This window comes from Lathyrus oleraceus, chromosome 4, assembly GCF_024323335.1.
Source record: "Lathyrus oleraceus cultivar Zhongwan6 chromosome 4, CAAS_Psat_ZW6_1.0, whole genome shotgun sequence".
Lineage (NCBI taxonomy): Eukaryota > Viridiplantae > Streptophyta > Magnoliopsida > Fabales > Fabaceae > Lathyrus > Lathyrus oleraceus.
The window spans coordinates 493,361,820-493,374,406 of NC_066582.1; the positions used below are offsets into that span (position 1 = coordinate 493,361,820).

The following is a 12,587-nucleotide window of genomic DNA, read 5'->3' on the forward strand; positions in this document are numbered from 1 at the left end:
GTTGTTTTTTCGAAGCCCATGAAAGACCTCCAGACCCTATCATAAACACTAAACCAGAAGTGCTTATTCGATCATCTAAATCTTCTGCGTAATTGCTGTCAGAATAAGCTATAAGACTTGTTTTTCTTCCTTAATTCTTATAGAATATTCTGTGCTCCGTGGTTCCTTTTAGATATCTTAAGAGTTTTTTTGTAGCAGCCCAACGTGATTCTTTTGGATTTACCATAAACCTGCTCATCAAACTCACTCCGAACATCAAATCCGATCGAGTTACCGTTAGATACATGAGGCTTCCAATTACTTGTTTGAACATCGTAGCATCTACTTCAGTGCCATCCTCATCTTTTGATAAAATTGTTCCTGGAACAATTGGATTCCTTACTGAGTTACTGCTTCCCATGTTGAACCTTGCTAGAACTTCTTGAGCATATCTTCTTTGACAAATAAATATCCCAGCTTCACATTGTATCACTTCTATTCCAAGAAAATGTCTCATCTTTCCCAAGTCAGTCATGTCAAAATCTAACTTCATTGAGCTTTTAAATTCATCACACATGCTTCTATTATTTCCAGTAAAGATCAAATCATCACCATAAAGACTAACTATCAAAATGTTACCTTCATTTTTCTTGGTGAACAAAGTGTGTTCACTGGAGCACCTTTCAAATTTTTCTTTTGCAAAGTATGCCTCAATTTTGCTGTACCAAGTTCTCGGTGCTTGTTTAAAGCCATATAATGCTTTCTTCAACTTGTAGACCTTGTCTTCTTCTCCTTTCTTGACAAATCCTTTAGGATGTTGACAAATCCTTCAACTTGTTGTTTTTTCGAAGCCCATGAAACAACTCCAGACCCTATCATAAACACTAAACCAGAAGTGCTTCTTCGATCATCTAAGTCTCTTGCGTAATTGCTGTCAGAATAAGCTATAAGACTTGTTTTTCTTCCTTCATTCTTATAGAATATTCTGTGTTCCGTGGTTCCTTTTAGATATCTTACGAGTTTTTTTGTAGCAGCCCCATGTGATTCTTTTGGATTTACCATAAACCTGCTCATCAAACTCACTCCGAACATCAAATTTGATCGAGTTACCGTTAGATACATGAGGCTTCCAATTACTTGTTTGAACATTGTAACAACCCAATTTTTAGGAATTAATTATTATATTATTTTTATTATATTATATTTAATTATTTAGAGTGTTAAGTAATTAAGCGGTTGTGAGGTAGTATAATAATGGATTAATTAACTTAATTAGTGTGGGAATTAATTATTTAGTTGATATGAGAAATAATTAATTCATTGAATTATATTAATTAGTTTGGTGTGCATAGTGAGTGGTTAATTATTTGAATTTAAATAGAGGTATTTAAATATTAGGTATTGTTGGGCCTAGTGATTAAATTAGATGATTTAAGCCCAACTAGAATACTATTATAAATAGTAAGAAGTGAGGGAAGTGGGAATTAGAATTCACTTGAGCATTGAAGGCAATAGAGGAAAAGGAGAGGAAACGTAAAGAGGAGCTAGGGTTTCCATCAGATTGACGAGGTAAGGGGGTAAATCCTTATTATTATGGGTTAGTATGATTGGGTCAATGGGTAGGAACATGTTTTAGGTTGAGATCCTTAATGGGCATAGTTTGGAATTACTAGGTATTGATAAATACTCTTGAATTGCTATGATTAAATTATGCTAAAACTGTGAATAAATATATATTTGGATGAGTCATAATTTTCTGAACGTGTAGCTTTTTACGGAATCGAAATCGGAGGTCCGGAAGTCCTCTAACGATGAAAAATGCGGGAAATCTGCATTCTGTTTCGTTGTTAGCGCAGGAACAGCTTTCTGTTTTGCGTTAACCGGTTAACTCAGGGCGTTAACCGGTTAACACTGTTACGATTTATGAAAAATTACATTCTGTCTTGCGTTAACCGGTTAACCCAGGGCGTTAACCGGTTAACACTGTTATAAATTGCCAAGAAGCGTATTCTGTTTTGCGTTAACCGATTAACCCAGGGCGTTAACCGGTTAACACTGTTTGAAAAGTGAAAAATTAATATTTAAATGTTGTGTGCGTTTTGGAATGAAATCTATGTGTACCTATTTGACGATTGGTCTATATTGGTGAATAAAATATTGTATGAATGTGTATGTATACCATTATTGGATTTGTGAATGATTTCTGGTTATGGATGTGTATATGTAATCGTAATTGATGAGTTGTGATGAATGTGTATATGTACCAATTGTGAGTTATGGTGATATGTGGAATGTTAAGACGGTATAGAAGGTCTTAATTGCATATGTGTTGGTATGTGTGCATTCATTCATAGCATGGTCGACTTCATTGTGGAAGTGGTTAAGCGGTGATCCTTTATTGGAAACAGACGTAGCAGACGTTGATTCTTGATTGGAATCAGGCGTAGTATTAAGCGGTGATCCTTAATTGGAAACAGACGTAGCAGACGTTAATCCTTGATTGGGATTAGGCGTAGTATTAAGCGGTGATCCTTTATTGAAAACAGACGTAGGGCTTTGGTCTTGTCCGGATCGGAAGCGTGGCTTGGATTCTAGATATTGAATCGGAAAGCGGTGAAACTTTGAGTTCATATTACGGTACCACATGCATGGAGTGACATTGTCTTGCATTGAGTCGTTTATAATTATGTGATAATTGATGTGGGTTTGATGTATGTTTGGAATATGTGGAATGATTGTCTGTTAATCTCATTAATATAATAATACAAAGTGTGATGAATTCTTGAATTGTTGTTTTAATTCATTGTGCCTTATTATGCTATTTCATAATGATTGGAATTCTCACCCTTTCTGTTTGAATGTTACCTTTACATGGGTATCGTGCAGATACTACATAGTAGTATTGCTGGAGTAGGTGGACGGTAGCTCGCTCAAGATTAGCTGGAGAGTTTCCGTATTTAGTTTAAAATTAGGTAATGAGTCAATGCTCTGGTCATGTAACACTGGGTAGATTAGTGGTATTGAACTCGTATCTTATTTGGATATGTTTTATGTCATTAATTATTTTATTTTATTTGATCATGGTATGGGACATAGATCATCTTATGAAATACATGAGTATTCTTTATTTTCCGCTGCGAACGCATATTGCTTGAATATTCATGATAAGTGAAATGTGTTATTTTGAATGACCAGGTGTATTGTTGGTTTTTGAAAGTTTTAAGTTTCGAAAACGTCGATGTGACGCCCTTTTCTTTATATGCGTGCTTATTTACGCTGATTATATGCTAAATAATTTGGGGTAGAAAAAGGGGTGTTACATTAGTGATATCAGAGCATGGTCGACCAGTTGGTCAATAATCACTAATGTTTTACATTAGTGGTATCAGAGCATGGTCGACCAGTTGGTCAATAGTAGTAGGTTTTTCGTGGTATTTGATTTGTGTATCTGACACGATTGATACTATTTGTTTGATGTTTCGGGTTGTTTAATTATGTTTGTCCCTAGTATGCGACATGTGTGTGAGAACACTGTCGATGCTTGTTTTATTCTCCATTGACAGGTTGGGAACTCGAGGATAAGATGAGGGAATCGTATCCGGAGTGGTTTGTTTGAGGAATTTTCGAGGACGAAAATCTTTTAAGTGGGGGAGAGTTGTAACAGCCCAATTTTTAGGAATTAATTATTATATTATATTTATTATATTATATTTAATTATTTAGAGTGTTAAGTAATTAAGCGGTTGTGAGGTAGTATAATAATGGATTAATTAACTTAATTAGTGTGGGAATTAATTATTTAGTTGATATGAGAAATAATTAATTCATTGAATTATATTAATTAGTTTGGTGTGCATAGTGAGTGGTTAATTATTTGAATTTAAATAGAGGTATTTAAATATTAGGTATTGTTGGGCCTAGTGATTAAATTAGATGATTTAAGCCCAACTAGAATACTATTATAAATAGTAAGAGGTGAGGGAAGTGGGAATTAGAATTCACTTGAGCATTGAAGGCAATAGAGGAAAAGGAGAGGAAACGTAAAGAGGAGCTAGGGTTTCCATCAGATTGACGAGGTAAGGGGGAAATCCTTATTATTATGGGTTAGTATGATTGGGTCAATGGGTAGGAACATGTTTTAGGTTGAGATCCTTAATGGGCATAGTTTGGAATTATTAGGTATTGATAAATACTCTTGAATTGCTATGATTAAATTATGCTAAAACTGTGAATAAATATATATTTGGATGAGTCATAATTTTCTGAACGTGTAGCTTTTTACGGAATCGAAATCGGAGGTCCGGAAGTCCTCCAACGATGAAAAATGCGGGGAAATCTGCATTCTGTTTCGTTGTTAGCGCATGAACAACTTTTTGTTTTGCGTTAACCGGTTAACCCAGGGCGTTAACCGGTTAACACTGTTACGATTTATGAAAAATTACATTCTGTCTTGCATTAACCGGTTAACACTGTTATAAATTGCCAAGAAGCGCATTCTATTTTGCGTTAACCGATTAACCCAGGGCGTTAACCGGTTAACACTGTCTGTAAAATGAAAAATTGATATTTAAATGTTGTGTGCGTTTTGGAATGAAATCTATGTGTACCTATTTGACGATTGGTCTATAATGGTGAATATAATATTGTATGAATGTGTATGTATACCATTATTGGATTTGTGAATGATTTCTGGTTATGGATGTGTATATGTAATCGTAATTGATGAGTTGTGATGAATGTGTATATGTACCAATTGTGAGTTATGGTGATATGTGGAATGTTAAGACGGTATAGAAGGTCTTAATTGCATATGTGTTGGTATGTGTGCATTCATTCATAACATGGTCGACTTCATTGTGGAAGTGGTTAAGCGGTGATCCTTTATTGGAAACAGACGTAGCAGACGTTGATTCTTGATTGGAATCAGGCGTAGTATTAAGCGGTGATCCTTAATTGGAAACAGACGTAGCAGACGTTAATCCTTGATTGGGATTAGGCGTAGTATTAAGCGGTGATCCTTTATTGGAAACAGACGTAGGGCTTTGGTCTTGTCCGGATCGGAAGCGTGGCTTGGATTCTAGATATTGAATCGGAAAGCGGTGAAACTTTGAGTTCACATTACGGTACCACATGCATGGAGTCACATTGTCTTGCATTGAGTCGTTTATAATTATGTGATAATTGATGTGGGTGTGATGTATGTTTGGAATATGTGGAATGATTGTCTGTTAATCTCATTGATATAATAATACAAAGTGTGATGAATTCTTGAATTGTTGTTTTAATTCATTATGCCTTATTATGCTATTTCATAATGATTGGAATTCTCACCCTTTCTGTTTGAATGTTACCTTTACATGGGTATCATGCAGATACTACAGAGTAGTATTGCTGGAGTAGGTGGACGGTAGCTCGCTCAAGATTAGCTGGAGAGTTTCCGTATTTAGTTTAAAATTAGGTAATGAGTCAATGCTCTGGTCATGTAACACTGGGTAGATTAGTGGTATTGAACTCGTATCTTATTTGGATATGTTTTATGTCATTAATTGTTTTATTTTATTTGATCATGGTATGGGACATAGATCATCTTATGAAATACATGAGTATTCTTTATTTTCCGCTGCGAACGCATATTGCTTGAATATTCATGATAAGTGAAATGTGTTATTTTGAATGACCAGGTGAATTGTTGGTTTTTGAAAGTTTTAAGTTTCGAAAACATCGATGTGACACCCTTTTCTTTATATGCGTGCTTATTTACTCTGATTATATGCTAAATAATTTGGGGTAGAAAAAGGGGTGTTACAAACATCGTAGCATCTACTTCAGTGCCATCCTCATCTTTTGATAAAATTGTTCCTGGAACAATTGGATTCCTTACTGAGTTACTGCTTCCCATGTTGAACCTTGCTAGAACTTCTTGAGCATATCTTCTTTGACAAATAAATATCCCAGCTTCACATTGTATCACTTCTATTCCAAGAAAATGTCTCATCTTTCCCAAGTCAGTCATGTCAAAATCTAACTTCATTGAGCTTTTAAATTCATCACACATGCTTCTATTATTTCCTGTAAAGATCAAATCATCACCATAAAGACTAACTATCAAAACTTTACCTTCATTTTTCTTGGTGAACAAAGTGTGTTCACTGGAGCACCTTTCAAATTTTTCTTTTGCAAAGTATGCCTCAATTTTGCTGTACCAAGTTCTCGGTGCTTGTTTAAGGCCATATAATGCTTTCTTCAACTTGTAGACTTTGTCTTCTTCTCCTTTCTTGACAAATCCTTTAGGATGTTGTACAAATACTTCCTCCTTGAGCTCACCGTGAAGAAAAGTGCTTTTCATGTCAAGTTGATATACTTCTCATCCACGTTGAGCTGCCAAAGCTAATAGTACCCGCACAGTGTCGAGTCTTGCGACTGGTGCAAATACTTACGTATAATCCACTCCATACCGTTGGGCATATCCTTTTGCTACTAATCTCGCCTTAAACTTTTCAACTTTCCCACTTTCGTTGAGCTTGGTTTTGAAAATCCATTTAACTCCAATAGGCTTAACTCCTTTTGGTGCATCAGTTAGCTCTCATGTCTTATTCTTTTCTATTGCCTTCATCTCCATGTTAATTGCTTCTCTCCACTTCTTGCTCTTGAATGCTTCTTCGAAAAGGTAAGGATCACTTCCATTTTCAGCCATCATCATCACCATTAAACTTTCTTCTTCCTCGGAAAGATTTGTTCCCTCTTCATAATCTGTCATCCAAACTAGTTTTCTTCTATTCCTTGTTGCCCTCTCTAAAAAATCTTGTTCAACATCATTTGTTTCATTTCCCGGTGACCCGGTCTCATTTAAACTGCTTGAGGATGCATCTTGATTGATATCACCACTGTTTTGTTCATCATTTTGTGCAGGTCCTTGGTCTTCACTACCTTATTTGTTTTCTTCTTCTTCCCAGTCTAGAACATCAGCGTTGCATTCTTCTTCAGTTCTTCCCCATTCCCAACTCTTTTCTTCTTCAAACACTACATCTCTGTTCACAATGACTTTCTTTGCAATAGGATCAAATAATTTGTAAGCTTTAGACTCATCACTAACTCCCAAAAATACACACCTTTTTCTTTTGTCGTCTAGCTTGCTTCTCTTTTGGTTTGGTACATGAGCATGAGCTACGCATCCAAAAATTCGAAAATAGTCAACTCTTGGTATTACACCAGTCCATGCTTCTTCGGGGGTTCTGTGACCTACTGCTGAAGTTGGACTTCTATTTTATACGTGAACACACCATCTAACAGCTTCAGGCCAAAATACTCTCGGAACTTGTCTCTCATTCAGTACAGCTCTTACGGCATTCATGATCGTCATGTTTTTTCTCTCGACGACTCCATTTTGTTGAGGAGTATATGCAGTCGTCAATTGCCTACAGATTCCTTGATCCTTACAGAATTCTTCAAACTCATTCGAGGTAAATTCACCACCTCTATCAGTCTTTAAATAAGTGATGAATGCACCCACTTCTTTCTCAACATATGCCTTGAAAATTTTAAACATGCCAAATGCTTCTGATTTTTCATGTAAGAAATAAATCCAAGCTTTACGAGTAAATTCATCAATAAAGCTTAACATATATCTCTTGTTACTGTTTGAAGATGGCGTGATCGGACCACAAATATCAGCATGAACTAGCTGAAGCTTTTTCGAGGCCCTCCATGAGCTTTTCTTTGGTATTGACTCTCTATGTTGTTTTCCAATTAGGCATGTAGTTCATATCTTCTTTGGAGACTTCAGGGAAGGTAATTCAATGTCCATCTTCTTGGCCGAAAGTGTATTGAGCCCCTTGTAGTTAAGGTGTCCAAAGCGACAATGCCACAATTGAGTTTCTTTCTCCGACACCGTTTTAGCTTGTAGACACATGACTTTTTTGTTTGGTGTCGCAGAAGCTGTCAAATAAAACATCCTATTTCCCTTCATATTAGTGTGCATAATTAAACCTTTATCCGGATGAAATACTTTGCAGGTGGCATTTTGAATTAAAATTGCCAACCCTTTTTCTTGGAGTTGTCCTAAGCTTAGCAAATTGTTCTTAAGCCCATGAACAAAGTAAACATCGGATATTACCTAAGTAATGCCATTCATTTGCACACGTATGCTTCCTTTTGCCACAACATTCATTGTTGTATCATTTCCAAGCTTCACAATTCTGCAAAATCCTTCCTCTATTTTTGAAAACCATTTTTTGTTTCCCGTCACATGATTGCTGCAGCTGGAGCCTAAGAACCAAGCTTCTTCTTGTGTGGGTTGACACATCTCTTCATACGCCATTAATAAGAGTTCTTCTTCTTCCTCCAGCTCCGCATAATTGGTCTTCTTCTCCCAGTCAGGGCACTCATACTGAAAGTGACCCAACTTGTGACATTTAAAGCACTCAACAATTGCTTTGTTTAGAGATAGTCTTCCTCTTCCTCTACCACATCCTCCTCTGAATACACCTCTGCCTCCTCTGCCTCTGATTGATCTATCATCACTGATTATTTTCAATACATGTTCTTCTGTCTAAAATCCCTACATTCTTTGCTCATGAACAAGGAGGCTGCCATGCAGTTCATCAATACTCAAGGTACCCAAATCATTTGATTCCTCTATTGAGCACACAATATAATTGAATTTAGAGGTCAAAGATCTGAGTATCTTGCTCACCAACGTACTTTGCTCCATTGTTTCACCATTTGATTTCATCTTGTTTACCACATTGAGAGTCCGTCCCAAGAAGCTATCGACCTTCTCGCCTTCTTTCATGGTCAACAGCTCGAATTCTCTTCTCAACGCTTGAAGTTGTGCTCTTTTCACCTTTGTGGATCCTTGATACTTCTATTGCATGGACCTCCATATTGCCTTTGAAGTTCCCTTGTCAAGAATCGTTTCAAGAATTTCTCTGTCAATAGCTTGAAACAGATAATTTTTTACCTTCAGATCTTTAAGCTTGGCCTCTTCCACACTCTTTCTCTGCGCTTCACTTGTTGATGAAGTTCCAATTGCCGGTATTGAGACTCCTTCTTCTACGAGATTCCACATCTCTTTACTTCGTAGAAAATTCTCCATCGTCATCGCCCAAAAATCATAATGACCATCGAACCTTGGAATGGCCGGTTGTACAAACTTTTAAGATGTAGACATGTTGATCCTTTGGTGTTTCTTCTCACACACACGCTTTTACTCCCTTAGTATTTCCTCTCTCACACATTCACTCCCCAAGCAATATCAGACCCCTTTTGGAGCTCTAATACCAATTGTAAGAACTAGAAATAATAGAGGAAAGTCAGTACTGCATGGCAATAAAATAGGAATAAAAGTAACTGATCCTAAAATATAGGACTTCCTCCTAAAGAATCTAACTTCCCTTAGGACTAGGATTTATTAGTAAACGTAGACTCAATTAAAAAATAACTTTAACTAACGCGGTTACCGTTACGTATGAGTCATTGATGCGTTCTTGACAGCGTTGTGAGAATCAGATGCGAATGAGAGGGAAGTGAGGTATCATTGTAAATTCGCGTCGCTATTAATTTGTGGCATGAGGAAGCTGCATCTGAGGCGTAATTTGTGATAATGATTTTCTCTGTGAATCGCCTCTTCCTCGATTCTCACTTCTGTTTCTTCTTCTTTTCATTCCTCTTGCAGAGAAAAATGGTGCGCCTTTGTTGGAGATGAAGCGCAAAGTTGAAGACGACGAAGGTTGAAGCTTGGAAGAGCGAGATTGAAACAAAATTGTTGCAGAGATTTGGAGAGTGAAGAATGCGGAAATTTGAGAGTGAAGAACGAAGAAGAGGAAAATAGAATGAAGATGTGGAAGAAGATTGAAGATTATGCAGAAAAATGGTATGTGAGGATTGATTTATAGTTTTCCAAAGTCGGTTAGAAATTCACCTCAAACTCAATTGAAATTCATCTTAAATTTAGAGTTAGTTAGTTAGAATCATTTTAGTTAGTTCATACTGTAAAAATCTGTTATGAATTCAGTTAATTTATGTGAGTTTGTTAGTTTCTGTTAGACATGACAGGTGAAAAGTTAGTTATAAATTTGATTGGAGCTAATTGTGTTTCTGTTAGAAATTATATATTGAAATTAGAAATTGAATTGGTTAATGAATTTTCTGTCATGCTTTTGTTTATTGGTTTGGTAGGTTGAAGTTATGATGATTTTCACTGCCGTGGGGCTTTTTTTGGAAATATTCTGTGAATAGAGGAAAGGTAATAATAAAAATGTTGAAATGAATTTCTATTATGGTGATGATGTTAACTGTTGTTGATGTTATAAAGAGATTTTGTAGTTCAAAAATTGTCTGTTAATTCTGTTACATACCATTGCATACTATTGCAGGTGGATGTACATGTTACAGATCTTGGAGTTATGCGAAAGGTTTTATCAGCTTCAGTGGAACTGCTCTTCCATAAACATGTTGCTACAGGTTGAAATAGAATTTGGAGAGTTAGAAAGTTAGTTTGAAAATGTTAATATATTATTTATTTTGATTGGAATTTGTAGGTGGGATTGTTTGAATTCTATGTGTGTAGAATAATAAATTGAATTGTGGATGTGAAAATGTATTTTGAATTGGAATTGATGTGGGAAGTTAATGAAAATTAAATGGTGTATTAAATTGAAATGTATTATAATAAATTGATGGATTAATTTTAAATGTAGAAATAATCCTGATTAAATGTGGATTGTATGTGATTTAATTTGAACAATGGAATGTTTAGGCTATTATAAGAAAAAAATATTATGTACTGAAATTGAATGGTATATGGAAAGTTTGAATGTGGATTGATAGAGAATTATGACTTTGAATGTAATGAAGGGATTTGTAATGGAATGTAATGAATAGTTATGGAAAGATTTGAATAGATATATATTTATTGAATTGAAGTTTAAAAATAGTGTAATGGTTTTGATAATGGGTTTTGATGGACAAATGGATATTGATGAATATGATTATTAAATGGTAAATTGGTTATTTAAAATAATTAAAAATTAATTTAAAAATTGGAATAATCAACTTAAAAATCAATTTAAAAAAACCAATATCCAATTAAAATCAATCAATTGTTTCAAAATTAACTAAATCACTTTGAAAAAACAAAAATCAATTAACTTAAATCTTGAATTATTTTTAAATCAATTTAAAACTTAATTAAGAATTAAATCGAAACTCCACAATTCATTTGAAATTATAAATTAATTAAAATCAACTTGAAAATAAAAAATCAATTAACATGAAATTAAAAATCCCAAAATCAAATTAAAATCAAATTAAAATCAAATTAAAACTTATTTAAAATTAGAATCAATTTTAATATTAAAATCAATTTAAAAATCAATTAAAAATTTAACTGAAATTCCATAATTAATTTGAAATTATACTTAATTTGAAGTTAATCAATTTGAAATTAAAAATCAATTAAAATTAAATTGAAAATAAAAAACAATTAAAATCAAATTAAAGATCTCAAAATTCACTTGAGGTTAGAATTAGTCCAATGAGAATTGAAAACAATCAAAATCAAACTCAAAGTTCCAAAAACCCATCGAAATCTATGATTGAAATTAATTTGAAATTAAAAATCCAATTAGAATTAAATTGAGGTTAGAACCAAATTGGTACTAAAATTAATTTAACGAAATTAAAATTAATTCAACAATTAATTAAAAATGAAACTCCACAATTGATTTGAAATTAGAAAATAATTAAAACCAACTTGAAAATAAAAAGTCGCTTAAAAATGAAATAAAAAAATCCAAAATCCAATTAAAATTAATTTAAAATTAGAATCAATTTTGGATATAACGATGAAGTGGATCGAACGGGCATAGACAATGACCGATGTTACTAATATCGAGACAAAAATGACTTAGGACTGGACGGTTGACTTTGATCAACTAGTTGACCAGAAAGTCAACAAATGACCTTAGTCAACCAATAAGCGTGAATTAGGGGTTTCTTGTGTAAAATGGGTTGGTAACAAATGCACTAAAGACCTGCATCAAAGACCACAAATTAGTGATTTAAACCCTGAGCCAAGTGACAAATCGAGCAAGAAAATAATGTAAGCCAAGAGTCGTTTCCCCAATGAATTAGGGTTTTGAATCCATATAGTGAGTACTCCTCAATCACCAGCTTTGAATCTATAGATTGACCAATGCCAGTATGGATGTATATGAATGAAGCATGAATATGTGCAGATGAATCTCAAGTCATGGGTCAGATGAAAAGTGAAACGGGGAGGGCAAATTTTGGGGTACGACAGCAACAAATAATAATTAAGAAATATTATTCGTAACAATTAAATAAGAACCAAACTACAAATAAGAATTTCAAGTATATCTGGAATAGACTCAAATAATCAACAAGTTGTCTGGTCTCAAAGGCAGTCACAATTCCAAGTGTTGTATATAAGATAGTTAATGTAGCACACCCCTAAGCCCAAATGGTATCATCAAGGCTACTGAACAAACACATGTAATGAGCGTCGATATAAACATGAGACTTATCCATAAAGAGAGTACATGTTATTAGATGTAGCATGTACGTCATACTCGGTATGCCACATGGTC

General features: G+C 34.5%; 1 long non-coding RNA gene across 1 annotated transcript; it reads left to right on the forward strand.

Moving 5' to 3' along the window:
• The first annotated feature begins 9,491 nt into the window (after positions 1 to 9,491).
• Positions 9,492 to 10,596, forward strand: LOC127076652 (uncharacterized). Its single transcript, XR_007786851.1, has 3 exons — positions 9,492 to 9,850; positions 10,156 to 10,222; positions 10,353 to 10,596. It is a non-coding gene; the product is annotated as an uncharacterized LOC127076652 (long non-coding RNA).
• The last annotated feature ends 1,991 nt before the right edge of the window (positions 10,597 to 12,587 follow it).